Genomic DNA, 16,977 nt, shown 5'->3' on the forward strand with positions numbered 1-16,977 from the left:
GCGGAGTTTGGTCATTGAGTCCCAGGTGGCCTATGGGCGGAGATCCCGAGGCGAGCGGGTGCCTGTCAGCATCGCGCCCCCCTGCACCCTGGCACCGAGGTCACAGTGTGGCAGTGCTTTCTTAAGAACCTTTCAAACGTCCTTTCAAAATAGTGGAAGTAATACACGCGCTTGGAAAAACAGTCACTCAGTACAGAGGTCCACACGTGAGTGCAGCCATGCATCTGCGGGCCGGTCCACGCTGACCCGCCGCCCTGGGGACAAGCAGGGATCCTGGTGTCCCCTGTCACTCGCCCTGAGTTCCCAGGAGTTCTCCCTGTCCTCGCGTCCCTCCTTTCAGGGGTCTCCATCCCCTTGCAGAGGAAAGATGGCCAAGCAGCCCGCCACGAGAGCCCATTTCCACACGGGTCAGCTTCCTCATGCCACATAGCCCCACGGAGGCCCCTGCGCACGCCCTGCCCACGCCGACTGGAACCACAGCGGGGCCTCAGCGTCCAGGCTGACGGAAGCGTGGCTCTCCCTTCATGCTCACGTGTGGCCTCGAGACCAACGCCCCCACCCTCTGCCCTGTTTCATCCTGTGGAAGGGCCACCGTCTGCCCCCACCTGGTCCAACCGGCCCCACAGGCAGCTCCGTGGCCTCCGGTGACCAGCCCAGAGTCTAGGCCCTGGGCAATTTGCCAGGCCCAGCACAAAGGGTCTTTACCTTCATGCTTCCCCAAGACTCATGGCTGAGACCACGTGGTGATTTCAGGGCCTCTGGCAAAATCCTGAGCCACACAGCCCCTCTCCTTAGTCACCACCTGGATGATGGGGAAACTCAGACTTGAATCTCCACACGAGGGCCGTGGTTCTGAAACGCACGTAGGCAGGACAGAAGCCCTCATAATAACAGTAAGGCGTATTAAACCCTGCAGGGTACACCTAAGAAAGTGCTAGCTCCAGATGCAAATCCTAGAAAAAAAGAAGATATTCAACAGTATCAGCTTCCATCTCAGGAAACTAAAAGAAGAATGACATGATAAATCCATAGAAAGCAAAAGAAAGGTTATAATGAAGACTGAAGGAAAAATCAATGAAAATTTAAAATGTGTACACAATAGAAAAATTGAACAAATCTGAAAATTACTCTTTATACATATTAATAAAAGTAATAACACTAACAAGGCCATAAGAACAAAAAAAGGGGGACATTGCCACAGATTCTTAATTGTTAAAAAGATAATATTATCAACAATTTTATGTCAATACATTTGATAGAGTAGAGGTGAAGTGGACAAATTTCTTGAAAACACAATCAAAACATACACAAGGAAAAATAGGAAATATGAATAGTTCTATATCTGTTGATAAAATAAAATATGCAACTTAATATTTTTACACAAAGAAACAACTTTAGTGACTTTAGATATTTCTTCCAAATATCTGATAAATAAAAAATGCCGATCTTACACAAGTTCCCTTGAAGAAACTGAGGGTAAGGGAACACTTCCGAAACTGTATTATGAACAGAGCAACACTCCAATACCAAATTTAGTAAGAACATTATCAGAAGTGAAGATTAGAAACCAATCTCACTCATGCACACAGGCCCCGAATTCTGAATGATTATTGCAAATCCAATACCGAAATATATTGAAATGACAACATGTTGTAACCAAAGTAGGTTTTATTCCAGTAAATTAATCAATATAACTCACCAGCTTGACCAAATAAAGAGAAAAACCTTATGATCGTTTTAATATATGCAAAAATTAAAAAAAAAAATTTCCAAAAATGCAATTTTTGTTCATGAAAAACAATAAAACCCTGTCATCAAACAAGTCCCTTCTCCCTCTCCCTCTGCCCCCCCGCCCCCCGTGGGCACAGGTGTGCCTCCCGCTGAGGGGAGGGGTCTGTGTGCGGATCACGGAGTCTCTGTCTCCCCCCCCCGTGGGCACAGGTGTGCATCCCGCTGAGGGGAGGGGTCTGTGTGCGGATCACGGAGTCTCTGTCTCCCCCCCCCGTGGGCACAGGTGTGCATCCCGCTGAGGGGAGGGGTCTGTGTGCGGATCACGGAGTCTCTGTCTCCCCCCCCCGTGGGCACAGGTGTGCATCCCGCTGAGGGGAGGGGTCTGTGTGCGGATCACGGAGTCTCTGTCTCCCCCCCCCGTGGGCACAGGTGTGCCTCCCGCTGAGGGGAGGGGTCTGTGTGCGGATCACGGAGTCTCTGTCTCCCCCCCCCGTGGGCACAGGTGTGCCTCCCGCTGAGGGGAGGGGTCTGTGTGCGGATCACGGAGTCTCTGTCTCCCCCCCCCGTGGGCACAGGTGTGCATCCCGCTGAGGGGAGGGGTCTGTGTGCGGATCACGGAGTCTCTGTCTCCCCCCCCCGTGGGCACAGGTGTGCATCCCGCTGAGGGGAGGGGTCTGTGTGCGGATCACGGAGTCTCTGTCTCCCCCCCCCGTGGGCACAGGTGTGCATCCCGCTGAGGGGAGGGGTCTGTGTGCGGATCACGGAGTCTCTGTCTCCCCCCCCCGTGGGCACAGGTGTGCCTCCCGCTGAGGGGAGGGGTCTGTGTGCGGATCACGGAGTCTCTGTCTCCCCCCCCCGTGGGCACAGGTGTGCCTCCCGCTGAGGGGAGGGGTCTGTGTGCGGATCACGGAGTCTCTGTCTCCCCCCCCCGTGGGCACATGTGTGCATCCCGCTGAGGGGAGGGGTCTGTGTGCGGATCACGGAGTCTCTGCCCCTCCCCGTGGGCACAGGTGTGCATCCCGCTGAGGGGAGGGGTCTGTGTGCGGATCACGGAGTCTCTGTCTCTCCCCCCCCGTGGGCACAGGTGTGCATCCCGCTGAGGGGAGGGGTCTGTGTGCGGATCACGGAGTCTCTGTCTCTCCCCCCCCCGTGGGCACAGGTGTGCCTCCCGCTGAGAGGAGGGGTCTGTGTGCGGATCACGGAGTCTCTGCCCCTCCCCGTGGGCACAGGTGTGCATCCCGCTGAGGGGAGGGGTCTGTGTGCGGATCACGGGGTCTCTGTCTCCCCCCCCGTGGGCACAGGTGTGCATCCCGCTGAGGGGAGGGGTCTGTGTGCGGATCACGGAGTCTCTGTCTCTCCCCCCCCGTGGGCACAGGTGTGCATCCCGCTGAGGGGAGGGGTCTGTGTGCGGATCACGGAGTCTCTGTCTCTCCCCCCCCGTGGGCACAGGTGTGCATCCCGCTGAGGGGAGGGGTCTGTGTGCGGATCACGGAGTCTCTGTCTCTCCCCCCCCGTGGGCACAGGTGTGCATCCCGCTGAGGGGAGGGGTCTGTGTGCGGATCACGGAGTCTCTGTCTCTCCCCCCCCGTGGGCACAGGTGTGCATCCCGCTGAGGGGAGGGGTCTGTGTGCGGATCACGGAGTCTCTGTCTCTCCCCCCCCCGTGGGCACAGGTGTGCCTCCCGCTGAGAGGAGGGGTCTGTGTGCGGATCACGGAGTCTCTGCCCCTCCCCGTGGGCACAGGTGTGCATCCCGCTGAGGGGAGGGGTCTGTGTGCGGATCACGGGGTCTCTGTCTCCCCCCCCGTGGGCACAGGTGTGCATCCCGCTGAGGGGAGGGGTCTGTGTGCGGATCACGGAGTCTCTGTCTCTCCCCCCCCGTGGGCACAGGTGTGCATCCCGCTGAGGGGAGGGGTCTGTGTGCGGATCACGGAGTCTCTGTCTCTCCCCCCCCGTGGGCACAGGTGTGCATCCCGCTGAGGGGAGGGGTCTGTGTGCGGATCACGGGGTCTCTGTCTCTCCCCCCCCGTGGGCACAGGTGTGCCTCCCGCTGAGGGGAGGGGTCTGTGTGCGGATCACGGAGTCTCTGCCCCTCCCCCCCCGTGGGCACAGGTGTGCATCCCGCTGAGGGGAGGGGTCTGTGTGCGGATCACGGAGTCTCTGTCTCCCCCCCCGTGGGCACAGGTGTGCATCCCGCTGAGGGGAGGGGTCTGTGTGCGGATCACGGAGTCTCTGTCTCTCCCCCCCGTGGGCACAGGTGTGCATCCCGCTGAGGGGAGGGGTCTGTGTGCGGATCACGGAGTCTCTGTCTCCCCCCCCCCGTGGGCACAGGTGTGCCTCCCGCTGAGGGGAGGGGGTTACATGCACAGCTGCATCCTAAGCACCTGTCTCCTTTTACTCCGTTTTACCCTCACACATTGTTGTAGCACCCGAGCCACCAGCCTTCTGTCTTCATGAGGAACTCGGGGCTCGGATAGCTTGGGGGACGCAGCCAGTGGTGCTGAGCCACGGGCCACGTCCACGGACTCCACGGAGCACGGGTGCAGCTGGACCACAGCGTCAGGTCCACACCTCCAGGGCGGATGCTAAACCAACTGACCCTTACCATTAACGGAGCGACTGAGGTCCGCTGCCCGCCACGGCGTTCCGTCGATCCTCGGCCAGGCGGCGGGCGCATCAGGGCAAACGTGGTGGCCGTGGTGGCCGTGGTGAGGAGGAGGCCTCCCTGCCCGGTGGCTTCCTGTGCTAGAAGACAACCCCTTGAGCCACGGCAGGCGCTGTCTGAGAATGTAACTTACGCTGTGAATGGTTGACGAGGGCGGCCACCATCTGACCCCATCTTGCTCTTCGATCTATGCAGCTGGAGACGGATGTTGAAGACGGATGTTGGCGTGTTATGGCGTTGATTTAGAAGTCATCGGGCTGTTTGATAGTTTGTGTCAGTGAAGTATAAACCACAGTCTAATTTATAGATCATTCAGTTCCCCGCTCTGTTGGCAATTTTCTTTTCATGATAAGGTCTGATTTTGTTTATTTATCTATAAAAAAGAAAAATTTGAGTCGAGCAGATGACATCCCCCGTCACAGCGTTCTTTGGGATCTCCATGAAGATGCCAGCGATGTATTTCCAGCGGCGTCACTGGATCTCTGTGGCATCCGTGGTTGGCACAGCCAGAATGGGGTGTCTCAGCCAAAGGGAGCAGCTCCCCTCAAACCGGCGCCGGGCCCTCCTACTCCTTTCTAGGAGCCGAGTCCTGCAGGGTCGGTAGGCACCTGGCTCCAGGCCCTGCGTCCCACGGCGGCCCCCGCGGTGCTGGATGCGGAGGCAGCAGTTCTGTCCCCCGAACTGCTGTGATGTTCCAGCGCGTACGGGGATGGGCAGATGGCTCAGGGTATTAAACGCAGACTTCTGAACACAACGGGCCTGGGTTCCCATCTTCATTCTGCAATTTAGCCATCGTGTGGCTCTGAAAAGACAGCTTCCATGAGCTTCTGCTTCCACACTTGTAATAGGAAGAGCGTCTTTTCCAGGATGGCTACGAGGATCGGGAGCCACGTACATGAACTAGCTGCACACGGCGGCGTCCAGAGAAATAGTAGCCATAGTTACCGGAAGCGTATATGGAGCTTCTAAAAGTTTACTAAATATGGTTGTGAAGTCCCTGGTGGTTGGAATCTTACAACACGAATTATGCAGGACACCCGGCGCTCCCTGCAACCCCACCGTTGGGGAAGGCTTGCAGATCCGGGCAGTGTCTCCACAGGAGGATGCCCGGGCAGGGCTGCTTCTGCAGGGGTGTGGGATGGGGGGCTGCAGGGGCTGTCTTTAGGAGAGCCTGGAGGAAGGGGAGACGTGGGCAGGTGGCATCTTCCCCTTGTTGGGAGGGGCTCACTTCCTCCTTCCCAGCTCGGTGCTGGGGCCGCTCCTGGCTCGCAGCAGGAGGCTGCTCCACACGGAAGGGGCCCCGTGGGCAGCACGTCCATCCGAGGACAGAGGAGGGTGGAGGTAGCTGGCCGCCCACGGGAGCCCGAGGAGGTGGCCAAGAAACCAGATGCCCGCGGTGGCAGGGACCCTGGGTGGCATGAGGCTCTGACCAAGGGCAGGAGCCTCCTGTGTCCTCGGAAACCCTGGGGTGGGCTCTGGAAACCTCACCATTGTTTCCTTCCTGTTCGATGCAGAGCTGATTCCCGAAGCTGGTGCTGGGCTCAGCGGGGCAGGCATTCATGCGACCGCGGAGCCGCAGACCCTGAAAACTCACTCACGCGCAGGAATCTGGACAACTTCGTGACCATGAATTCCACGGCCTACTTGAAACAAATTCCTTGAAAGACATAAACCTGAAGCTCACTCAGAAAAAAGTCGGTAGTTCTACATATAAAAGAGAAACTGAATTTGTAGTTAAAAATATTCCCATAAGGGAAACTCCAGGCCCCCAAGGCTTCACTGGTGATTTCAACCAAACATTTAGGGGAGAAGAAACACCAACCCCACATAAACTTTTTCAAAAACTGAACAGAAAAGAATACTTCCAGCTCCGTTTACAAAGCCGGGATTACCTTGATGCTCAAACCAGAAAAAGACATCATATGTTAAAACAAAACAAAACAAACAGAAAAACGGGTTCCTGGCTGGCTCAGTCAGGAGAGTGTGTGGTGGCTCTTAATCTCAGGGTCATGAGTTCAAGCTCCATGTTTTTTTCGAAACAAAACAAAACACAGTATTTATTCCTCACAAACATAGGTGAAAAAATCGTTAACAAATTTTAGAAAGTTGAGGCCAACAATATTTTAAAAGAACCTCATGATATGCACACAAAAATTTTGAAAATAACCAGTATGTAGTCGTGGAGAGAACTCTGGAGAAACCGGGAGCAGAGGAGAACGTTTTCAACCTTGTAAATCTCCGCGGAGCCTGCAAGTTATGTCCCACTTAGTAGCTAAAGACTGACTGTTGCTTCTTCATAAGAATCGGGAGAAAGGCTGTCAGCTCTGCCGACCACAGGGTACGAACGGCGGGAAGAGCATACAGGTGCGAAGGCAAGAAGCAAACCCGTCTCTGCTCGCAGGTGATACCACTCTCACCACAGAAAACCCCAAGGCGTCAGGGCGCCCGGGGGTGCAGTCAGGCTTCCGACTCCTGGTTTCTGCTCGGGTCCTGAGGGCAGGGTCGTGGGATAGAGCCCGTGTCCGGCTCCACGCTCGGTGTGGAGTCTGCTGGAGAGTCTGTCCCTCTGTCCGCCCTCCTCATGCTCTCTCGCTCTTTCTCTCCCTCTCTCAAATAAATAAATAAATCTTTAAAAAAAGAAAACCCCGAAGGGTCTACAAAAGAGTCAGCTGGGCAAGATCGTGGGCTATGTCAACGTACAAAGTCAACTTTATTTCGGGAAAATAGTAAAAAACAACCAGAAATTAAAATGAAACAAATACTGTTTCCAAGTAGGACTCCAACATCTGTGTCCTTCCCGTATACCCCACCCTCACGTGGTCTGGAATGCCTCAAATTCTCGGAAAAGATTTGTGAAATGAGCGCCCATTACAAAGCTCACCCTCCAGGTGCATAGTCCTTAGTTCTCCATAATCCCCTACTCGCACAATGTCTCACTCCTAACCAGGGAGTAGGGGAGGGGGCCAGGGCAGGGGAGGGCAGTGGGGGGAGGGGCAGTGGTCGCTTCTCATCTGGGGGCTTCCTCCGCAAGCTTGGGGAGGGGCAGGCAGATGGGGGAGGTGTCAGTGGGAAGAGGAGGGCGAGTGGGGTCCCCCGCTGAGGGCCTGCGGACCATCTGCAAGGGCGCGGTTCTGCGCTGGTGATGACAGTGGAGCGTCCAGCCCGTTACCCCGTCCCCAGCTCGTGTCCACTGGTCCTGGAGACGTGCCGCCTTCCCCCTGAGCTTCCTGCTGACTTAGTGTGCTCTCCGAATGGAGAGAGACGGAACACTCCAGAAGTCCCGTGGGAGGGGAGACGTCCAGGAGCGGTGAGTGCTGCTGGTGAGTGCGGAGGGTACAAGAGGCCGGATTTTAGGCTGGGTTTGGTGGGTGCAGACTGCATGCACTGATGTGATGAGAATGCGGCCCCGGGACCCATTGCCGGGGTCAGTGCTCCAAAATGTGCTGGTGAACCTTTATAAGGGGCAGGGTTGCAGGGGCTTTGGTCCAGCCAGGCACTGACCCTGACCCCCGCGGCCCCAGGTCAGGCCTTGCCCGCCAGCTCCTTGCCTTTCCTGTGTACAGAGTCCTGGCAGGTGGTGACGCAGAGGACCGCTCCTGTGAGCACCTGCCCAGACCCCGGGAGGGGCCACGCGAGGGGGGCCCTTCCCTGTGCAGGTCCCCTTCTGTAAGAAGCTAGGAGACCCCACCCCCGCATGGCCCCGCAGGGCGTAGCACCCGCGCCCCCCCTCCGCGTGCTCCCCTCCCTGCGCGCCCCTCCCCATGCTGCCCCCCCCCCCGCACCCCAGGGTGCGCTCCCAGCGTCCGCCCAGCGGTGGTGCCGTTGCCCTTGGAACCAGGCCACCCCGCGCAGCCCCAATTTGGGGTGTCGTTTCCAGCTGAGAAAGGACCCCAAGGTGGAGGACGCAGGAGAACAGAGAACGCTTGTGGGGAGAACGGACCGGACCTGCAGACCCCGCCCCACCGCCCCACCACCCCACCGCCCCTGGGCATCCACCCGGGGCTCAGGGCTGCTGGTCAGGGGTCCCACGGGGCTCAGGGGTTGGGGCCGTCCCGGGGGGACACGGGGTTGGGGTTCCCCCCGGGGTCTGGGGTCAGGGTCAGTCCTGGGGACGAGGGGTTGGGGCTCACGGCCCTTCTTTCTGTGCGCTGGTCCCCGTGAGTCAAGCAGTCCTGGGCCCTCTGTGCTGCCCCTGCGCCCCTCCGGGCACTCAGACTCTGGGGACCCTGTGTCCAAAAGCGGCCAGGGACTACAGCGGGTTGTCCTTTGCACCCTGTGGGCTGGAGACAGGACTGACCAGCTGCCCAAGACAGGTGGGGAGAGGTGACCGATAGTCCACGCTTCAGCTAAAATGAAGAGCAGGGAGACCCAGCCCCGAGCCCCCGGCTCTGAGGTCGCGGGTCTGCAGAAGCCAATAGCCAAGCCAGCCTCTTTCAAAGTGGTATCTCCAATCTTAAAAAAAAAAGTATCTGAGGAGAGTGTTCTTGAATGACCATTGTTGGTATTTATTCTGCTCTATTTGGTACCCCCTCCTCTGCCCACATTTATGGAGGTATAAATGACACACAACATTAAGCAAGTTGAAGCTTAAGGTGTGCGATGTGATGATCTGATGAATGTTATACTGCAAAGTGGTGACCAGGCTAAGGTCAGTCCCACCTCACACAGCCGCTGTTCGGTGTGGGGTGAGGACTTACAAAATCCACTCTCTGGACAACTTTCAAATACACAAGGCAGGAGGTTAACTGTAGCCAGGGCTCTGGCCCCAGGACCCCCAGAGCGTCCCCGCCCCACACCCGCAGGTTTGTGCTCTGCCGCCCACATCCCCCACCCCCGACCTCCCTCACTCGGTTTCCGCACCTGCTGTCCCCACGGGGGGTGTTCTTTGCCTGTCTTCCGCATTTCTCTGTCTTTCGTATTTCTTTCCAAGTCTCTCAATGTCTTTCTTCATGTATTTTTATTATTCATGTTGCTCCTTTTCATTTCTGTGTCCTTTGTACTTTAGTTCATCCTTCAGTGATGAAATGTTTTCTTCTTATTTCTTATTACATCTTAGGCGAGGTGAGCTCATTTCTGAGTTTTCTAACTTTGAATGATCTTGTCCTCACGTTGTGTTTTGAAGTCAGTGGGTTACAGTTTTGTTTCTGTGAGCACATCTCTCTGCACGGTTTCACTGTCCCCGGGGTTATTGTTTCCTTCTCTGGCCTCTTTTTCTTGTAATGGCTTGTGTGACATTTGACCTTGATCCTCATTTTTTGCATGAAGCTAATTTTTCTAAACTTTTAGAAGGAGGCATGCTCAGCACTTGTAACTTCACAGAGTCTCTTGTTTTCCTACAGTTTCCAAAAGCTGTGGGGCCTGAGATCGCCTGTTTATCTAGACCCAAGTTTCCTTTGTTTCTGCCGTCCCCCCGCACGGGGCCTTGTCCGACAGGAGAGCTCTGGCCATGTTTCCTAGTTTGTTTTCCTAAAATGTGTGAAGGGTAGATGCTGTCAACACTGACTTCTGATTCTTAGAGCCTTCTTTTCCGAAGGTAGGTTTTGATCCTACATCTCGAGTACCGTGTTCGGATTGTTACGTTGCAGAATCCTGTCACAGCCCCGTGTGTATTACTGTAAGACCCCCCCCAGCACACACTAAAGTCTTCATCTCTGCCTTTGGGAGACAGTGCAGGGCGGTGTTTCTTTCCCTGTCTTCCCTCTCGGGGAGGCTGTGAGTTCTTTCCTGTCTGAGCGCAGGCTGGAGAATTGTGCACATTCATCTGTGCACGTTCAGCAGGAGTGGGCGGGAGCTGAGACCCTGGGCGCGTTCTGCTGGCGAGCATCACCTGCGGGCCCCTCCGGGTGGTGTGCAAAGGCCAGCTCTCCTCGACAACCTGGGAAGCAGTGCACCTGTTGCCCCCTTCCTTTCTGGAGCTGTCCTCGGCCACCGCACTGGGACCCCACCCTGCACACCCTGTCCCCACCTGGCCCTCTGTGCTCGGCTGCTTTCCAGGCTGCTCACCTGTGGCCGTTTGCTCCTTCACCTGTCCTTTGGTCCTGTCCCCCTTCTCACGGGGGGCAAGATTCTGGAAAGTGTTAACAGCTGCGTTGAATCTGGGTCAACATACTTACCAAATTCCTGGCTACCATCTCCTAGTTATTTTGCTTATTGGACTTTTCCGTGTGTGTGTTTAATATTTTATTTTCAATTAGTATATGGTGGTGATTAGGTTCTTATGTTCAAGTAGCCAGTTAGCTGAGAAGTTGGTTTGTATTAATTTATTTAAAGGATGTTCTATATTATAATTAATTGTACTGAGGAAATTCACACAAAGCTGAGTGAAGACAGTAGACTTCATACATCTGTATCTTTAGGGAAAATCCCGTATTGACATTGTGATCATTTACTGAAATAAGTAATAAAGTAATTCCATTCACTTTTGGGTTGCCTTTTTTTTTTAAAGTAAACTTTTGTTTTGGAATAATTTTAGATGTGCGGGAAAGTTTCAGAGGCTCCCATACCCCCCTCTGCTGGCCCCTTCTCACACACAACCATGGTGCTTTCGTCACAACGAGGGAACCAGCCTTGCTACACTGCCCTTACCCGACCTCCTGTTTGTTCTGACTTTACCAGTTTTTCCATAATGTCTTTTCCCCCCCCCTTTCTTGGCTCCAGGATCCAATCTGGAATCCACATAGTGTTTAAAATTTTAATTACTGCTGACATGGCATTCTATGAAAGCGTGCGTGAGCAGTTGGGGAAGATTTTGTAGAAGAGGAAAAGCCTGCTTGGGGTGCTGGGCACACCTGTGATGTCATTCTGCTGGTCCCGTTTTGAGGCCCGGCGCTCCTGGAATGTCACAGTAATTTTCCTTCTTAGGAGAAGAGCAGATATCCATACGATAGACAGTGATCCTAAGTGCGATGAGCCAGAGGGTGCCTCTCTGCTTCCAAGAAGCTGTTCCAGGTTTGCCCTGAGACAAATGAGTCACCTGGGTGGTCACTCTCGCTGAGGTGTCCTTGCGGTGACCTCTGTATGCTTTAGGTAATGCATGCCCCCCACACCCGTGTAGGAAGACGCTTTGTGCCTTGGCCCTTGCTTGGCCTTCAGGATTAAGGTTAGGGATTGAGTCCTGTGGAGGCTTTGGCCATCAGCCCCTCTCAGCCTGAGAAGGTGAGGAGACGGGGCTCGCCCTCCCTTCCCCCTGAGTCCCAGAGGTCTCCTTCAGCCTGAGCGAGCAGTGTCGGCTGGGCAGGGGCACCGAGCGAGGGTACCTGTCAGTCAGGTGCGGGTGCTCTCTGCACTGAGTGGGGAAGGGGACAGCGCATGGGAACCTTCAGTCTGTTTTTGTTGATCTCAGAATAAAGATGGCGTTGACTCAGGACACAGTCACACGGAGAGTTCACCAGGCAAGAATGTGGGGGCCTCCCTTGACATCGTATTACCTCAAGTGATATCTCACAGCAAGAAGGAAAGCCCACCACAGGCTCAGAGCACGTCACAGGGAGCAGGAGATGGGAATGAGGGCAACTGCAATCCATTTTTAATGCCTTTACTAAAAGAAAAGAGATGCAGACAATAAATAATGCCGAACGCATCTCCTCACCTAAGTGTGTGGCTCCCACGCAGGCGCTCACCCCACCCGCTGACCAGCCTGCAGTCTGTGCGTCTGGCCTGCCGCCGATGGCTTATTTGTAAGGGGAGGGGTCCTAAAGGTGATGGCTAATCTACTTAGAGATGATGAAGTCTTGACGAGGTGCCAGTTGAAACATTCATGACACACTTTTCCATATTTTCAAATCCATTGTTGTCAGTTGCATAATTAATTGTGACACAGCTAACTCTGGGAGACGTGGGAGTTTGCATGATTTGTTTATGAGGAAGAGACGTACTCCGGAGAGCCTTCATGTGCTGTGTGGGGGGCGGTCTTCTAGACAACCTCTCTATTTCCCAAATATTGGAGAACAATGCACAATCTTTTCCAATTTGGAAACAGACTCGGACTTAATCCTACCGGACGGGACTAGTGGAATGACCCAAGTAGCCACAATAAAAGTTTTCTGGGGTGAATAGTTCTCTGATCCCTGAGAGATGGATAGCAGATGGGAATAAGGGACTAGTGTGCAGGGCGCACGTGGGGTGGATAATTAGCTCTCCTGAAACACTTTGGGGCTCCCCCCTTGGGCAAGATTTGGCTCCCCATCAGCCTTGTACTGGGGCCAAGGGAGAGCTCTGTGTTTGGTGTGGAGAGATAGAAGCAGAGGCATTTCATCGCCATATTATTCAATGACTTGCCCAAGCGTGGGCCGTATGGTTAGAAAAGATAGAGAGGCTTTGAATTCTCCTATAATGTTGACCAATAATGTCACGGACCTGAGCTAAAAGATTTTCTTGATTTCATGCTTGAAGTACCAGGCACAGCCTTTGGCACCAGCACCGAAAGCTCCAGCTCCCACCCAGACAGGCTCCAAGGCCTCCTAGGTGGAACTGGAGGGAATTTCTGTTTTCAGGAGCCAACAGCGAGCTGCAGAAATGTGCGGTGGCCAACGAATCCCATTTGTCGAGCTTCTCTTAAAGCGATAGCTCGAAAGGCTGATGGCGTCTTGTTCTTGTTGAGCACCCAATCTTCCTTGTTCCAAGGGTCCAGCTCCACGTGTCCTGGGTCAGTGGTGTGGGCGACCCTGTTCGAGAAGCATCAATCCCAACACAAGAACATTGAGGATGTCCTATCAACGAGGGCATAGTCCTGCCGCTCGAAGACTTATAGCTCCACTTGGTAGTAGTCTTACTCTTCTCACCCTTCCCATTTATTAACTTTTCTCAACTATGTTCCCTCTGGTTATTTTACTTTATTTTTTCTAATTTATGAAGAAGATCACCTGAATGATCACTTCATTTTTCTTGGTCTACTCCAGTGTTGTGTCTATAACTATTCAGCAATTGGATTTTTGGGAAAAATAGCCTTGGTTTGTAGTTTTTGCTGATTGCTGTGGTGTAAATGCTCCCACGATGGCCCATTTCAAGCTCCCGACATGCTGTCACTGAGCGAGCCGTTGGGGAGAGACGTGGTCATCGCCTCTCAGGAGCCAGACCAGCTGCTGTGTCGCTCATCTGAGAGACAGACTACCTTTCTGATTTTATGGTTACGTATCGGGCTTCATTTTCCAAGAGAGTGCTGATCCTAGGAAACATGGTTGGACCAGCACAGGTGAACATCATCCAGGGAGTTGGAGGGATGCTCCATGGTGGTGAATCCTGACTATTGAGTGCCAAGAAATATTACCATTTTCCTTAGTTCATCCACCATCATCGAAACATGTTTTTTAAAACCACATGCTGGATCATGATGAGTTTGCTAGGAGTCATGCTCACCAGGATTAAAATCCTAGCTCTACGTGACCTTGACGACGTTACATGGAGTAAGTTCTGAGCCCAAAAATCCCTACTTCTTTTGGTGCTGTGAAGATTTAATAAGGTGATATGTGCAAAGCTCCTAGCCCAGGGCTTGTGACACAGTCCACACTCAAAAGCAGCTAGTTTGTGTCTGTCATCTGCTTTCTTCACAAGGGCATTGGGTAACTGTAGAAATCATTCAGAACACCTAAAAAGGAATGTGAATTCACCCTCCAGGTGCTGCGAGTCTAGCAGGACAGCGGTGGTCACTGGGGTGTCCAGGGAGGGTGTCGCTGTGTGGCCGGCTGAGTGGCTCAGTCCTGTAGGCACCGAGCTCATATGGTTGCTCACGGGACAATGCCTCTGTGTAGGGCAGTAGGGGTCCTATCTGCTGGGAAGGTGATGTGTGCAACCAGTCATGAAGAGTGGGCGACATTACCACACGCTAAGGGAGGACCAGGCCATGATAAACATCTCGAGGTTAGTTTTTCAGAGAAATGTTTGAGATTTGGGGTGTATCTTATAAATGTCCACACAAAAATTTATTTCCATTTATTTAACATTTAAGTAGGCAATAAAAAGAAGTTTAGGAGGGGCGCCTGGGTGGCTCAGTCGGTTAAGCGACTGCCTTCGGCTCAGGTCATGATCCTGGAGTCCCGGGATCGAGTCCCGCATTGGGCTCCCTGCTCAGCGGGGAGTCTGCTTCTCCCTCTGACCCTCCTCCCTCTCGTGCTCTCTGTCTCTCATTCTCTCTCTCGCAAATAAATAAATAAAATCTTTAAAAAAAAAAAAAAAAAAGAAGTTTAGGTATGAATTCCTCAAATTCTAAACATTTTACCGTTTTTTTTAAAGAAAATGAGATAAGAAAAGAGTATTTCACTTTTCTCAGATGTATTTTCCTATCACTTCAAGCACTGCAGCATACCAGAATGTGAGGTCGACCGACGGCAGATGGCAGCCCAGCCCGAACACAGGGAGCTGGGAGGGAGCGCAGAGCTCGGTGGGCTCCGGACTCAGCTGCACCTACGCCCAGGGACGCCATCTCTCTGCCCACTGCGGACACTTGGCTTGTCCATGTCGCCTCTCTCTGTGTGGAGAAGCACATCTGGATGGGGCAGAGGGGCAGGCTTGCCCGTGACCTCGGCAGCACGAGGACCGCTGTGCCATGCCTCCATCCGGTCGTCTGAACCTCCCCCCACAGTGTACGTGCCGTCAGGATAGCTGGCCTGAGTTCTGCTTTGTCACTTTCCCCTGCAGGAATTTAACAAGACATCATCTTATCCAAATCTCAGTTTCTTTGTCCAAGAAAGAGAGAGGAGAGGGTAGAATCTCACTCATAGGGAGATTTGGTGGAAATTAAAATATTTGAATGGCTGTAAAAATTTTAAAGTGCAAAATGAAGGGAAAGAAAAATAAAAATAAGATGAAATCAGAGAGGGCGACAAATCATGAGACTCTTAACTCTAGGAAACAAACTGAGGGTTGCTGGAGGGGGGATGGGGTAACTGGGGGATGGGCATGAAGGAGGGCACGTGACGTGAGGAGCACTGGGTGTTACATGCAACACATGAATCACTAAACTCTACCTCTGAAACTAATAAAAGAAGAGAAAAAATGTTAATTACTATTGGTATTGTCATTTTAGACCATAAAAACAGAGCCAGGTCTCTTCCTTCTTTTTAATGAAGTTCTTCTGAATTAACCAGGGAGAAAGCCCTTCCTCGATCCCACTGTCATCACAGTCTTACTAACCCGGAAATGCACATCTCTGTTCAGCCAAGCTCCATAGAAAAAGGGCCATAAAGGATTCAGAAAACGAATCATTGACCACGGGTTATAAAATAACAAATTAAGAACAAGGCTGGGAATATTTTCAGGGATCAGGAAAATGTTTAAAATGGCATAGCTAATGTGTAAAAGAATTAAGTAGAACTTTCGGAAATACAGTATTAAAAAAACTGAAAAAGAAACCCCCAATGGATGGGTTTAATAGAAAATTAACACAGCAGAAGAGAGAACTAGTAAATTGTAAAACAGGACCCACATGTGCCCCGAGCAGAAAGATAAAAAATGGAACTACAGATTAGGTAAATTTCATAGTATGACTGAGGAAATCAGAGATTTGTTTAATCAGTTTCTGGAGCAGGGCTCAGAGGGAGCAGAGCAGAGAGACTGTGTGAAGGGATGCTGGGCAGGGGTTTCCAGAAATGATTGGAGATACCGATCTAGAAATTTAAAATTTCGTTTAATCTCAAGCACAGAAATTGCGAAGAAAAGTGAACCTGAAGCCTGATAAATAGAAAGTATCCAAACTGGAGCAAGGAGAGGAAAAAAAACCCCAAAACAAACAAACAAAAAAACAAGGCTAATAAAAGAGCAGCTCTTCATTGGCTCGTGGGTTAACATCAAGAAGCCTAACACGGATGTGATCAGATGCCAGGAAAAGAGGAAGGGCAGAAAAATATTTGAATAATTAATGACTGAAATTAGATAGAGTAAATAGTGACGTCAACCATGACCTTACGGAAGCACAAGGAGACGACACGATGTAGAGCTACGGCTGAAGGAGCCCGCCCTTCCCGCCCGCCGAGGGGAGACCCGCAGTGGCAGGTGCACGGTCGGAGGTGCGTGCGGTCCACCTGCCGCTGATGGGGTGCTCCGCCCGACCCCGCGGACCTCAGCGCGCCCACGCGCATGTGCACCGAACTAGGTACGGGGACACCTGGCAACAGGTGCCAACACACTGAAATGGACTGAAATTGTACAGCGCGTGTCCTCTGATCACAAACTAATTAAATTAGAAACCAATGAGTACGCACTGGAAAATCCCCAGATATTTGAACATTAAGTGACACGTTGTCTGGATCAAGTCACCGTTGTCTCAATGAAGAAATCACAAGAGGAATTAAAAATATTTCGTATGAGTGATAATGAGAAATTCATGGTTTGCAACAAAGCATTGCTTAGATGGAAATTTATAAACTTAAATACCTGTATTAGGGAAAAAAAAAGGGTTGAAGTCATTGCCAAGCTTCCACCTGAAGAATCAGGTGGAAAGGAAAGGAAAGTTGAACTGAAGGTAAGTCGAAGGAAGGAAATAAGGTAAAATCAGAAATCGATAACGCAGACCCCAGAGAAAGCTAATGGCAGTCGAGGCTGGTTCTTTGAGATGAACGGAGGAAATGATGAGGCTCTGGATGAAGTGATC

Source organism: Halichoerus grypus, chromosome 2 (genome assembly GCF_964656455.1).
Source record: "Halichoerus grypus chromosome 2, mHalGry1.hap1.1, whole genome shotgun sequence".
In the NCBI taxonomy this organism is placed as follows: Eukaryota; Metazoa; Chordata; class Mammalia; order Carnivora; family Phocidae; genus Halichoerus; species Halichoerus grypus.